Genomic DNA, 15,527 nt, shown 5'->3' on the forward strand with positions numbered 1-15,527 from the left:
ATTCCAGCTTGTGTTTCTTCCAGCCCAGCATTTCTCATGATGTACTCTGCATATAAGTTAAATAAGCAGGGTGACAATATACAGCCTTGACATACTCCTTTTCCTATTTGGAACCAGTCTGTTGTTCCATGTCCAGTTCTAACTGTTGCTTCCTGACCTGCATACATATTTCTCAAGAGGCAAATCAGGTGGTCTGGTATTCCTATCTCTTTCAGAATTTTCCACAGTTGATGGTGATCCACACAGTCAAAGGCTTTGGTATAGTCAGTAAAGCAGAAATAGGTGTTTTTCTGGAACTCTCTTGCTTTTTCCGTAATCCAGCAGATATTGGCAATTTGATCTCTGGTTCCTCTGCCTTTTCTAAAAGGTTCCTCTGCCTTTTCTAGCTTGAACACCAGGAATTTCACAGTTCACATATTGCTGAAGCCTGGCTTGGAGAATTTTGAGCATTACATTTTTACTAGCATGTGAGATGACTGCAATTGTGCGGTAGTTTGAGCATTCTTTGGCATTGCCTTTCTTTGGGATTGGAATGAAAACTGACCTTTTCCAGTCCTGTGGCCACTGCTGAGTTTTCCAAATTTACTGGCATATTGAGTGCAGCACTTTCACAGTGTCATCTTTCAGGATTTGGAATAGCTCAACTGGAATTCCATCACCTCCACTAGCTCTGTTCGTAGTGATGCTTTCTAAGGCCTACTTGAATTCACATTCCAGGATGTCTGGCTCTAGGTCAGTGATCATACCATTGTGTTTATCTGGGTCATGAAGATCTTTTTTGTACAGTTCTTCTGTGTATTCTTGCCATCTCTTCTTAATATCTTCTACTTCTGTTAGGTCCATACCTTTTCTGTCCTTTATCAAGCTCATCTTCGCATGAAATGTTCCCTTAGTATGTCTAATTTTCTTGAAGAGATCTCTAGTCTTTCCCATTCTGTTATTTTCCTCCATTTTTTTGCATTGATCACTGAGCAATGCTTTCTTATCTCTTCCTGAAATTCTTTGAAACTCTGCATTCAGATGCTTATATTTTTCCTTTTCTCCTTTGCTTTTCGCTTCTCTTCTTTTCACAGCTATTTGTAAGGCCTCCCCAGACAGCCATTTTGCTTTTTTGCATTTCTTTTCCATGGGGATGGTCTTAATCCCTGTATCCTGTACAATGTCATGAACTTCATTCCATAGTTCATCAGGCACTCTGTATTTCAGATCTAGGCCCTTAAATCTATTTCTCACTTCCACTGTATAATCATAAGGGATTTGATTTAGGTCATACCTTAATTATCTAGTGATTTTCCCCACTTTCTTCAATTTAAGTCTGAATTTGGTAATAAGGAGTTTATGATCTGTGCCACAGTCAGCTCCTGGTCTTGTTTTTGCTGACTGTATAGAGCTTCTCCATCTTTACCTGCGAAGAACATAATCAATCTGATTTCAGTGTTGACCATCTGGTGATGTCCATGTGTAGAGTCTTCTCTTGTGTTGTTGGAAGAGGGTGTTTGCTATGACCCGTGCATTTTCTTGGCAAAACTCTATTAGTCTTTGCCCTGCTTCATTCCGTATTCCAAGGCCAAATTTGCCTTTTACTCCAGGTGTTTTTTGACTTCCTACTTTTGCATTCCAGCCCCCTATCATGGAAAGGACATCTTTTTTGGGTGTTAGTTCTAAAAGATCTTGTAGGTCTTCATAGAACGGTTCAACTTCAGCTTCTTCAGCATTACTGGTTGGGGCATAGACTTGGATTACTATGATATTGAATGGTTTGCCTTGGAAACAAACAGAGATCATTCTGTCGTTTTTGAGATTGCATCCAAGTACTGCATTTCAGACTCTTTTGTTGACCATGATGGCTACTGTATTTCTTCTGAGAGATTCCTGCCTGCAGTAGTAGATATAATGGTCATCTGAGTTAAATTCACCCATTCCAGTCCATTTTAGTTCGCTGATTCCTAGAATGTCGACATTCACTCTTGCCATCTCTTGTTTGACTGCTTCCAATTTGCCTTGATTCATGGACCTGACATTCCAGGTTCCTATGAAATATTGCTCTTTACAGCATTGGACCTTGCTTCTATCACCTGTCACATCCACAGCTGGTATTCTTTTTGCTTTGGCTCCACCCCTTCTTTCTTTTGAAGACCTGATCTGGTGCTTTTCCTGGTGCTTCAGTGTCTGCACTGCTCATCTTTCGGGAGCCCTGTGAGCAGTTAGCCAGAATCTATGGGCAGCCACGAAGAAGGCAATGGTACCCCACTCCAGTACTCTTGCCTGGAAAATCCCATGGACGGGGGAGCCTGGTAGGCTGCAGTCCATGGCTTCGCTAAGAGTTGGACAGGACCAAGTGACTTCACTTTCACTTTTCACTTTCATGCATTGGAGAAGGAAATGGCAACCCAGTCCAGTGTTCTTGCCTGGAAAATCCCAGGGATGGGGGAGCCTGGTGGGCTGCCGTCTATAGGGTCGCACAGAGTCGGACACGACGGAAGCGATTTAGCAGTAGCACAGGCAGCCACAGAGCAGCCTGTAGTGAAGGCTTGTCCTCTGCTCTGTTCCTCTCCTGTTTTCCTACGGCAGGGCTGTTCCTCACTGTTCTTTGTCTCTCTTCACAGGTACTGGGATCAAGAAGTTTTGAGAACACAGAGAGATTCTCAGGAGCCTTCTTTAATGAAAGCAATTGTAAAATGTTACGGGAAATCCTACTTAGTTTGGTGAATGTTAATATTTCTTGAGGTAAAAGCTTTTCCATACAGTGCATTGATTTTGAATATATGTGGGTCAGTCCTGAGATGGATGGACTGAGGCAAGGAAAGGACAGTGGTTTAAGGCCTAAGGGTAAATCTCATCTAGGAACCATGATGTAGATCAGCAGTTGTATTTATCTTTAGAATATACAGATTCTTAAAGGGCTTGAGCTATGGAGATTACTATTTCTCTTTTAACTGATTAAAACATGGTGTAATGGAAGGAGAGCAGCACTGGAAAGATATTTTATGCCATGTTAGGATGTTTTTGGTGCTCAATATAAATATTGAGTGATCCTTGACCAAAAGAAGATCTTACAACCTCAGGGAATAGTGTCCTGTGGTTTGGAGGAAGTAAACTTCAGAGAACAGAGATCAGGAGATGGCAACACATGTAACAGATTCCAAAACAAAGCAGAGTTTTAATAAAGCATTTGGACAATAATTTGAAGTAGAGGATTTATGTGGCAATAACAGACCTATGTTCAACAACATGGAACTGAACATTATTTTTCATACAAAGTTAAAAGCACATTGTATTTCCTTCCTGACCACTTGCCCAATCCCCATCTCTTCGAGAGAGACAAGCTTCATCTAAATAATTTCATCGGATTAATGACTGTCATGTATAACTTTATTACTACTTCTGTCTTGGGTATTCCTTTGAAAAAGGTGTATGGATTCATTACATATTCTAATGTATTGCCTATATATTGTAAGATAAAGTCAAATACATATCTGCTGATAGTTTTTAAATTGACCTGTCCTTATACTTAGAAATGTCTCTTAATAGTAGGCTTCCCTGGTGCTCAGAAAAATCTGCCTGCAATGCAGGAGACCCATGTTCAATCCCTGGCTCAGGAAGACCCCCTGGAGAAGGAAATGGCAATCCACTCCAGTATTCTTTCCTGGAGAATTCCATGAACAGAGGAGCCTGGAATGCTCCCGTCCAGGGGGTCACAAAGAGTTGGACACGACTGAGCAACTGTTACTCACTCAAACTTGGAGTCAAGTCCAGAATAATGTAAGACATTTTACAAGTGCTCAGCAAGTAATTGTTGAACTTTCCAGGTCACATCTGATAAATGCTTTCTAAAAAAGGATCATCCCCTTCTTGTGGAACAGAACCTGGGGCCTTGCATCTGGGCTGGAGCTTCCAGAGCACCCAAGAGCTCTTCCTAGGCTATCCCTGGCATACCCTTCCCTAGGATGCCCCCTCCCCATAGGCCAGGTCATCCAGGCCATAATCCTACGTGGGAAGAGCTTCAACTTCACCATGAATTATGTGCACCCTCCATGCTGGTTTCCATCCTGGCTGTGGGGGTGGTTTCCCGGTTGAAGGGGGATCCTGGTGTCCTGGCATTGGCAGAGGGTCGAGGAGGAGATGTGCAGGGAAAACTAAAGGCAGAAAGTTGTGAGGTCAGTGACCCCCGTGACCCTGAAGATCCTGGGTCAAGGCCTCCAGTGAGACAGTCCACCTGGGGACACAGTGGCGTCAGCCCCCCTGTTCTGGCTGAGCCTGCTGGGGGTCTGCTGCAGACCCCCCTGGGTGGCTCGTGCTCTCCATGGTCCCTTAATGATGCCTTAGGGACACGGGAGGCCTGTGAGCATGTGAGGGCAGGAGGGATAGAAGATGCAGTTGCTGAGAAAGGGGTGTTTTAGGTGGAGAAGATGTGAGCTGTCCTCAGTCCATTGTGTTTGGGTGAGGTGATGGGTCAGATGGTTTACAGGTGGGTGATGTGGCTCTTGTTTAAACGCTGTGCTGTACTTAAGGGCACTGTGGTCAGTGGGCAGCTGGGCAGGTGAATTCCACCCACACAACTTGAGAGACAGAGAATCTGTCAGCTCACAGGTGACTGGGTGATCCTGGGAGATGGAGTTCTCATTGATGATAGAAGAAGATTGGGCATTGTGCCAGAGGGTGGGACAGGTGTGTGGGGCAGAGTGCCACCTTTGAGAGGGCACTGACCACCTAGGTACTGCAATGCCTTGTGAAGGACAGGGGTGGGAGAGGGGACAGGAACCCTTCAGGCTGCCCTAGCCCTTCTTTGTCCCATATGCAGCTGTCCCAGTGATGATCTTTCCACATAGTCACAGTAAGTCTCTGTTTGAAATACACAGGTGGCAAGCTGGTGTGGCCTGTTTCTGCAGGATTTCCTGACCTCACACAGCAGAGCTCTCATGAATTCTGCTTGTCTGGAAACCCTGGGGCCTCGGTGTGTGCCTGTGGCTTATGCCAGGTGCCTGGTTGGATGAGTGGACTCCGGGTTCAATGTTGGATCGTATCAGGAGCAGGTCTTTCTCTGCTGTCCCTGGTTCTCTAGTTTCTCTTTGGTACTGAAAGCTAAAGAAGCTTAAAGTCAAGTGGGTCTCAAAGCATAGCCCATGTGGCTGGGTTTGAACTGAGCTGCTGGTTTTTCTTGCTGTCCTGGGCTGTTGGCTCCTTGGGTGGGGTCACTAAGCCTTGGATGGATCCCATCCTAATATAAGATTTGGTTCTTGGCTGTGGCAGCTCATGGAAGAAGCAGACATAGAGGGAGAGACTGCAGGATCTGAAGTTCTTCCTGAGAGCGAATCATTCCCACTGTGGTGCTGGGAGTAGTGGTTTCAAAGTTCTCCAGCCCCTGGAATACATCCTGCCAAAAAGTGAAAGTGTTAGTCGCTCAGTCGTGTCCAACTCTTTACTACCCCATGGACCGTAGCCCGCCAGGCTCCTCTGCCCATGGAATTCTCCAGGCGAGAATACTGGAGTGGGTTGCTGTTTCCTTCTCCAGGGGATCTTCCTGAACCTGGGATGAAACCCAGGTTTCCTGCCTAAGAGGCAGACCGTTTACCATCTGAGCCACCTGAGGGTCCAGAAAGGTCCCTGGGGGCTGCACAAGGTGCAACTGGGTAAAGCCCTGACCCCTTTTTTAGGAGAGTGGTCGTTGGGTGGTCGTGGTGGAGAAGTGGGGAGTAGAGAACCATAAATGTAAGGGCTCATCTGTGTGGTAGTACTGCTAGATCTATTAGCAGTGATAGTTAAATATTTGATTTTATGAAGCAACTTCCCATGTTGTGATCTATCTGTACTGCTTGTTGGTCTTTGTATGTTAGACAGTGGAAGATGTAAACTCAACCCAGAAGTCTCTAAAATACAAACGTGTTTCCTTGGCGACCTCCAGCCCTCTTTCAATTCCTTGGCTGAACAGAACACCCCGTGGATCATCCATGGTCCCAAGCAGTGTGCTCCTTCCACCCACAGCACGAGCAGGGCCTCCCAGGTACTCCTGGTGGCACCAGTGGGAAAAAGCAGGGTGACGGCAGTCCAGGGTGAGGCTTTTAGGTTTCAGGATATTGAGATTTCAAAACCTCTGTCCTGTGAGAAGTGAGGAGTATCTCTACTGTTCAGAGAAACAAGTACCAGGCTGTGGAGCCTGCACAGGTCACCCCTAATTAGAACAGAACAGCCAGCAAGTTCCCAGCACCCCTGGACCCTGTGTGCACCTCCAAGGGACCACAGGTGGGGATGACAGGTCCCCACCTGCCCGGGCCCCTCAGCATGGAGGGGAAGAGCCTGAAGTCTCTGCCTGAGCCTCAGTCACAGAGATCACCTCTCCAGGTCATCAGGGCTTCTGTCTGAGAGGTGAGGTCTCTATCTGCTGGTGTATAAATGGGGTGACCTCAGAGAGCCAGAGTGGGTTCACCCCATCCCTCTGAGAGGGGAGGAGTGGCTGGGAATTATGTCCTCTTCCCAGAACCCTAAGAAGTGGCCTGGTCTTGTCTGGTCACTTGTCCTTTGTCTGAGGCCACTTTTACTGATGGTCTCTGGTCCATCTGGAGGTTGGGAAGCACATGTTTGTGTAAATCTTCATTTTGGAGCTCAGCTGATGGCCAGGAAGTAAACAGAATCCTCTGAGTCCCACAATGGGCTTTGTGCCTTGACTCACAGCTGGTTCCCTGAGAGCTGCAGTGGACTTTTGCCTTTATTTCCCAACCCTTTCTTCCATGTGTCCCTCACTGCTGCTCAACCCAGGAGGCTGAGGAGTGGCTGCTGGTGGCAAAGATACTGTGGGCTGAGAGCTACCACTGAGGACCACACAGCAAGGGAGAGGAGGAGGGGGCACTGAGCCAAGTGGACAGGGACCTGCAGAGCAGACCTGCTGTGCACCCTGCTGGTTCCTGAGAGCATCATGTTAGCCATTAGGTGTTAGTAATACCCACCATGATGACCTTGAGTTATAAATGATGGTGATGTTTTCAATCCATTTTCTTTCTTTTTTTTTCTAAGTATATGTAAGTTTTTATTGCAAAATTAAAATAATTTTTTAAATTGAAGTCTGATTGGCTTATAATGTTTTATTAGTTTTTGGTATACATCACTAGTGATTTAATATTTGATACAGTACATAGTAATTTTAGTTACCAACTGTCACCATAAAAAGTTATTCCAGTATTATTGAGTATATTTTCTATGTTATATATTACAATATTGTGATTTATTTTTAAAGATTTTATCTTTTCTCCCAATCCCCTTTTATTTATTTGATAAATTGGTGTTTGTACCTCTTAAGTTTCCTCACCTATTTCACTTGTTCACTTCACTCCCCTTAATCCATTTTCTTTAAGTAGTCAGGGTGGTAGGTGATTCTTTTTTAAAAGACTACATTCCTAATGGTTAAAAATTTTAGCAATCTGCTTAGAAGTGAAACTTTAATTACAGGCTAGAAATTTGGCTTTCATACATGATTTTTCTCAAGAGTTCTTGTTCTACTATGATCACCTGTAAGCAGCAATGAGTTTTCTAAGCCCTTTGTGAAACCAGCCTCTGCCATTATGAATAGAGTAAGTCTCTGCCCTGGATTTCTGTTAATAAAAATGTTGAAATGATTTCAGAGCACTTTGAGCTGTTGTGGCTCATTTAGTTGTCCCAGGATTCCTCCAAGGGAGGTAAGGAAGGTATTTCCATAGATAAGGACCTGGAGATGCAGGAGGACACATGATGGGCTTAGAGTCTTATGACTCACAGGTGGCCGACCTGGTTTCTGAAGCACAGAGTTCTGATTCCTAGACCAGTGCTCTCTGCATCATGTCCTGAGGCTTCCTCTCCTCCCACAGCCTCCCCTGAGGCTCACAGTCAAGCGGAGGTGTTTTCCTAACAACAGCTCTTCCTATAGAACTGTCAACTGAGAACATTTCAAAAATACAAAAATAGAATAGAATGAAAGGGTAATACAATGTGACACTGCAGAATAGGCCTCTCTCGCAGAAAATTGTTGTGAGTTGATTCTTTATTGAGAAATAGACACAGGAGAAACTCTGAGGACAGAGTCGAAGATACTCTTCTGTGAGGGACATTTACACTGATAAAGGAAATCTCCGTTGGTAATGGTGTCTCCCTCTCTATTGCGAAGATCCCCTGGAAAAGGGAAAGGCTACCCACTCGAGTATTCTGGCCTGGAGTATTCCACGGACTATATAATCTATGGAGTCGCAAAGAATGGGACGTGACTGAGTGACTTTCATTTCACTTTTCACTCCCTCTCTGTACCAGAAAGAGAAGGATGGCTCTAAATCACAGCAGAATCCTGTTGAAGGACAGTCTTCAAGAAGAATGAAATCTGCCTAACAAACCCAACCCTACAATAGTTTCAGCTGCTTTTCCTGTTAACTTCTCATAGGTGCTTCCTCACCTTTACTTTATCTTTAGCTGGAGATGATATTTAAGGTGGTGGCTTGGGCCATCTCATGGAGTTACTCAGTTCTTCTTGATATTTTCCATGTGTATCAGAAATACACATGTTAATAAACTTTTGTTTGATTTTCTCTTATTTTGTATTTTATCCAGGCTTCCCTCATGGCTCAGTGGTAAAGAACTCATCTACCAATGCTGGCGATGCAGGTTCAATCCCTGGGTCAGAAAATTCCCTGGAGGAGAAAATGATAACACACTCCAGTATTCTTGCCTGGGAAATCCTGGACAGAGGAGCCTGGAGGGCTACAGTCCATTGTATTGTAGAGAGTTGGACATGACTTAATGACTAAACAATAATAATCAGCTAAGAACTCAGAAGGAGTTATTATTGAATATAGTTATTTCGACCCCATGCACTGCAGCATGCCAGGCTTCCCTGTCCATCACCAACTCCCGGAGCTTACTCATACTGATGTCCATCGAGTCGGTGATGCCATCCAATCATCTCATTTTCTTTCATCCCTTCTCCTCCTGCCTTCATTCTTTTCCAGCATCAAGGTCTTTTCCAATGTGTCAGTTCTTTGCACTGGTGGCCAAAGTATTGGAGCTTCAGCTTCAGTATCAGTCCTTCCAATGAATATTCAGGACTGATTTCATTTAGGATTGACTGGTTTGATCTCCTTGTAGTCCAAGGGACTCTCAAGAGTCTTCTTCAATGCCACAGTTCAAAAGCATCAATTTTTCAGCTTTCAGCTTTCTTTATAGTCCAACTCTCACATCCATACATGACTACTGGAAAAACCATAGCTTTGACTAGATGGACCTTTATTGGCAAAGTAATGTCTCTTCTTTTTAATATGCCATCTAGGTTGGTCATAGCTTTTCTTCCGAGGAGCAAGCAACTTTTAATTTCATGGCTGCAGTCACCATCTGCAGTGATTTAGGAGCCCCTCAAAAACTAAAGTATGTCACTGTTTCCATTGTTTCCCCATCTTTTTGCCATGAAGTGGTGGGACTGGATGCCATAATCTTAGTTTTCTGAATGTTGAGTTTTAAGCCAAATCTTTCACTCTCCTCTTTCAGTTTCATCAAGAAGTTCTTTAGTTCTTAGTTTTCTGCTGTAAGGTTGGTGTTATCTGCATATCTGAGGTTATTAATATTTCTCCCAGCAATCTTGATTCCAGCTTGTGCTTCTTCCAGCCTGGCATTTCACATGATATACTCTGCATATAGTTATGCATATCTGCATATCTTTTAAAGATGTAACCCCCCCCACTAAACATATTAACATAAACATTATTATTATTATGCATAAATATTAACTTTCATCAATATCTAGCCAGTGCTCACAGTTGTCCTTTTCCTCCTCTTGCTGTTCAAAGCCATATTAAATAAGGTACATTTAATTGACCTAGTTATATAGATTGCTTTTCTATTCCCCTCCACCCCATGCTTCTAGGTTGTTTGTCCTTTAGAGATTCCCACAGACTAGATATGGCTGATAACTTCTCCCCTTGTGTCAATTAACATGTTCCTCTGGCACCTTAGGTTGATGTTTAGGTCTAGAAGTTTGATGTAACTCATTTGGATTTTCTTCACCCCTTTCATCTATGTAGGAGGTAGGGTAGTATACCTCCCTTATGAGGTACATAACACTGTGTGTGTGTGTGTGTGTGTGTGTGTGTGTGTGTGTGTGTGATGTTAGGAGCTATTTACGATCTTTGCTCAAGGTTCATTAATTCATTAAAGGTTGCAAAATGAGGATGTTCTAAGTTGTTTGGTTAACCTTGAACTATAGTATTTATGAGATGAGTAGGGGAAATTAATTTTTTCACTTTTTAAAACCTGTTTTCAAAATAATGAGTTGGTTCTTCTCTGGGGCTAGTGAATTTTTATTTTTATTTTTTTATTTTTTTTTTTGGTTTGGTTTTGTGAATGTCAGTTTGAGCTCATGGATTTAAGCATTTCTGATCTGCTTCAGTCCATTTCATTTGTTAAACTTGTGCCTAATTTGGCCATCTTTGGGCAGCAAGAGTCTATTCAGGTTGAGTCCTGAGTCTTTTGCACATACTCTAGAAGTCTTTGTTAGGGTTTTTGTTTTGTTTTGTTTGTTGGTTTCTGGTGTGACAGGATATTTCTAGCTCATTTTGTACAACATTTGCTCCAGCCCTGGAATCATCCATTTCTCCAAGTAGTCCTGGCTTCTTCTAGTGTGAAATGGTACTTATAGACTATAGTCTAGGTGCTAGAGGTGCTTATTGCTCTTGGTTATTCTTTCTTGGCTTTTTCATTAGACAAAGTTAGAATACATTTTTTTATGTATATATGGGTGTTTCCAATCCAAGTCAGATGCAGGTGACTAGTGTTTTTACTTCATCTTATTGCTTTTACATCTGTATCTCTTTTCTCCCCTCATGTGTTCTTTGTCCCATGTCTAAACCCAATTTTAAATGATATAAACATAATTATTCATTTGTTTTACCTTATAATGTGACTTCTGAAAACAATTTAAGATTTTTTTGCAGTCCATACTGTCTTCAGGTGGGTGTATCACACAGAGAATGTGTTTTCAAATTATTTTGTTTAAAACCACTTTTGATTATTCTTTTTTGTATGGTTCTATCAACCAAAAGGATGGGTACATATTTAGGTACTTTTGTTTAATTTTACTCTGAAATTTTAGGAATTGCTTTCTAAAAAATTGTTTTATAATTATAATCCTGTATAATGTTTTCATGATTCCAAAATCAGGAAAAAGCTATTTTCAAACAAGGTTGATATGCTTGTTACCTCAACTCTAATTCTTCTTCTCCTTTTAGAGGTAATTTTCTAGGCTAATTTTAAATACTATTTTTACTAATATTTTTAAAATATAGTATTTTCTGAACACTTTATTTTTCCTACTGTGCAGAATGAAAAATTTTAATTTCATCACTGTAATCTCTGTATTTGGAATTATACGGATTTTTTTCTAGAAGCATGTAATATGTCATGCAACTCTGGGGAAAACTCTCTGTGATCCTTGTAACTCCTTCATAGCAAGTCTATAGCCATTCCAGGCTCATATGCCTTCACACTACAAGAGTAGGGGTTAGCAGATGCTTATCTGGGGTTAGTTTCTGCATCCAGAATCTACTGGGAGAGGATCTTCTCAACCCTAATCAGTTGAACCTAAACAAGTTTCTGGAGGCTGGGCCTTGGCCGTCCAGTCCAGTTAAGTCACTCAATTGTGTCCGACTCCTTGTGACCCCATGGACTGCAGCATGCCAGGCTTCCCTGTCCATCACGAACTCCTGTAGCTTGCTCAAACTCATGTCCATTGAGTCAGTGATGCCATCCAACCATCTCATCCTTTGTCGTCCCTTTCTCCTCCTGCCTTCAGTCTTTCCCAGCATCAGGGTCTTTTCAAATGAGTCAGTTCTTTTCATCAGTTCGACAAAGTATTGGAGTTTCAGCTTCAGTATCAGTCTTTCCAATTAATATTCAGGACTGATTTCCTTTAGGATTAACTGGTTTGATCTTGCAGTCCTATGGACTTTCAAGAGTTTTGTCCAACACCACAGTGTTGGACATCAATTCTTTGGTGCTGAGCTTTCTTTATAGTCCAACTCTCATCCATAGTTGACTACTGGAAAAACCATAGCTCTGACTAGCTGTGCCTTTGTCAGCAAAATAATGTCTCTGTGTTTTAATATGCTGTCTAGTTTGGTTATGGCTTTTCTTCCAAGGAGAAAATGTCTTACTTTCATGGTTTCAATAACCATCTGTGGTAATTTTGGAGCCAAAATCACTGCAGTTGGAGCTGCATTCACATCTGCTGTGATTCTGGGCCTTGGGTATCAGAGTGCACTTATCCCCTCTCAGGTGATGCTAAGGTACAGTCAGGATGAAGACCACTGTGTAAAAGACAAGTGAAGGCTGAAATATCTAGAATCCTGATGGCTATGTTTTCCCCAGATTCACTGCTTTTCCTCCTGATCTTTGGATTTTCCTCAACTCTACATTTTGTCACCTTTCCCCCAGTTCTAAAGAGTAACTGCCTATTCATTTTTCCTACAAGCTCACTCATTTCTGCTTATATGTTTCACTCAAGTATTTTTCTTTGATAGCTTGTTTCTATTTTGTGTGTGTGTGTGTGTGTGTGTATTTTGTCTTAAGATACTGGGAAGTTAGTTAAGAAATATTTCAAGTTCATTAATGTGGAGGAGGAATTCTACTCACTGCAAAAGTTCTAGCATCTAGTCTAACCATGCAAGAGGTTACTGTAAGAAGCAAGAGGTGAAACACAATGCCAGGTGCTTTCAGGAGACTGACTACCAAGGACTCTATCAAGAAATGTCTCCCTCATGCTTCTCTGGCAGTCCAGTGGTTAAGACTCCATGCCCCCAATAGAGATGCCAGGGTTTTTGATCCCTGGTCAGGAAACTAAAATTTTGCATGCCACATTGTGTGGTCAAAAGAAAAAGTCTGCTTGAAAGACTCAGATTCTCAGAGAATCTGAATAATGGATGCTATAGTATTAAAATAGGCTCTTTTAAAGATCCTTTATGATTTCAGAGTTGTGAAGAATTCTTGTGAAAGAATAAGAACTATATTCTCAGTTGGTTTGTGGAAAGAATATACATGTTGTCATAGATTGATGTTAAAGAGGAAGGGTTTAAAGGGACAGTGTTTGACCTTATTCCTGCTTATTAAGAAAGTTTTTATCTGGTTAGTTTCATGGTTGATAATGAATATTTTCTCAGATGCTTTATTTCTTATTAGTTGAAGGTGAGAATCAGGAAAGTACAGTTGAGAGAATTCCTTGGTGGTGTCTGCCCACACCAGTGTACACGTGGTGGGGGCAGCTCCCGGGAATGGCCTCACCACCTGTGTCCCCAGTGTGAGCCACAGCCACTCCTTGCCTCTCTGAGAGACTCTCCAAGACAAGCAGAGTCTTCTGAAATTGGACCTTTCCTTGGGATTCACACCACTGTTTCATTTGGAGTTAAAACTTGGAACAGAACATTGAGCATATGCAGGATAATCTTCTGGTAGCTGGAAATTCTTTTGCCTGGTTTGCCTCAGCCAGTTTTACCAAATGCTAGAAATGGAAACACTCACAGATTACAAATGCTGCTCCAGCTGCCCTGTTAAATGACTCTCCATCTCGAACCTTTCCTTGTGTGTAGAGGGGATGAATTTATTCAGTCTGCCTTTGATGGCCTCAGTCACTTCTGTGCTATGTGTTCTGGAAGCATTAAATAATCATATTTTATGTGTACATTCTTATTTTCTGTATGTACTTTGGAGTTTTGTTTTCACAATTTTGTACCATTCACTATTTTTCTTTCTATTTTTTTGAGAGAAATTACTAGAAAATTGTCCTTTACTTGCTGTTACTTTTCATATGGAGTATAATGTCAATTTTCTATTTTCAATAGTTGCAACTTATGCCAGAATGGAAATTCCACATACAGTATACTTTTCATCACTTTTCTGAATTGCAGTGACTGCCCCTTGCTGCAGGAAAAGTTGTGTATGTGTGCTCAGTCACTCAGTTGTGTCTGATTCTTTGTGACCATAAGGACTGTAGCCCACCAGCCTCCTCTGTTCATAGGATTATCCTGGCAAGAATTCAGGAGTGGGTTGTGGGTTGCATTTCCTCCTCCAGAGGATCTTCCCAACTCAGGGATCAAACCTGCATCTCCTGTATCTCCTGTTTTGCAGTTGGATTCCTTACCATTGAGCCATGGGAGGAAGTCCCAGAATAGTGCTTAAGAATAACAAATGACTTTCCCCCCAAATTACATCATATCAAGGTAACACATCATAATTGAAAACCTTTATTATCTTTTTGAAATTTTCTATCTCAAATAAGGAAAAATCATTATCAAGAAGGAAAAAAGAAAGAATTGACAGATGAGTGGAAGGTACGAGCATTATACTAGCATTATACCTTAATGAGGCTGTTTGCTAAACTCTCTCTCTCTCTCTTTTTTTTTTTTTTTTTGGCTGTGCCGGGTCTTAGTTTCAGCATGTGGAATCTAGTTACCCAGCCATGTACTGAACCGAGGTCCCCTGCATTTGGAGTGTATAGTCTTAGCCACTGGACCACCAGGGAAATCCCTGGTGGTTATTAAAAAAAACTATTTCTCAGTAAAAAAAATCCAGATATGTTTAGGCAGAAGTGACCTGCCTTTATTTACACTCGTTTTTGCTGTATTTGTTGCATTTATCTGTATTGTCTTTGGTGAGTGCCATTACTCTTATTTCTCCTATAATTACAAGGATGTTAGGCTCATGTGGAGAGCTGAGTAACAGGCAACAGTGATTCCCAAAGAGAATCATTAATTTCAGGGAAGTTTTGGATGGAAGATATTACTGCAGGTCTACTGGTGGTTTGTGGCTCCAGCACTGGACTACCCTTGGCGGCACCTGAGCTGGGACTGCTCGTGTGTACAGTTTGATGTTCTTGCTTCTCTGTGTGGGCCTCCACATTTCCACCTCAGGAAACTATAAATAGTGTGTTTGACAGTCCACTGTGTGAGGGACTCTTCCATGAGCTCTCTATGCCTCTTGGGATGGATGACAGGACACAGTGGAAATGTATCAGAATTGATCATTGTACTCAGGTCTGATCATCTCACTTCTTCAACTAAATAGTGTTCCCTTTATCCTCTATAGTAGATGAAAATTTCCATGACTTCATGGGAGGAGAGGTGGTTGGTGCAGCCTGTGAACGTGTGTGTGTATATGCATGTGTGCATGTGTGTAGAAAAAGACAAGAATGCTGAGGTTTAATGAGACACCCATATGATGGGTGGGGATATCTTTTGATAAATATCCTACTCAGGCACTGATTAGCTGAGCAGAAAATGCTTAGGTTTTTTGGTGTTTGGTGTTATGGATTCTCCTTCTCTTCCTCTTGTGTTTGGGTTCCTCAGCTTTGTACAGACAGAAGAGAGCTATCAAAGCAAACTATCTGTGTTAGTAACGGGGAATTGCTAAAAAGGAAAGCCCTGTTCCTGAAAGACTTCCAAACTTTTGGCATTTTGTCTTTTGAGAAGTATGTGGAGGAAATGATGTTGAGGGCTAAGGTGTTTATTTTGGTGACTTGGATTCATTGAGTGTTT

The 15,527-nt window shown here is 42.2% G+C and overlaps 1 pseudogene; it reads left to right on the forward strand.

Annotated features, from left to right (window-relative positions):
- Window positions 1-15,527, forward strand: part of LOC100847383 (ATP-binding cassette sub-family C member 4-like) — a 131,126-nt pseudogene that overhangs the window by 10,482 nt on the left and 105,117 nt on the right.

Source organism: Bos taurus, unplaced genomic scaffold (genome assembly GCF_002263795.3).
Source record: "Bos taurus isolate L1 Dominette 01449 registration number 42190680 breed Hereford unplaced genomic scaffold, ARS-UCD2.0 Leftover_ScbfJmS_713, whole genome shotgun sequence".
Classification (NCBI taxonomy): domain Eukaryota; kingdom Metazoa; phylum Chordata; class Mammalia; order Artiodactyla; family Bovidae; genus Bos; species Bos taurus.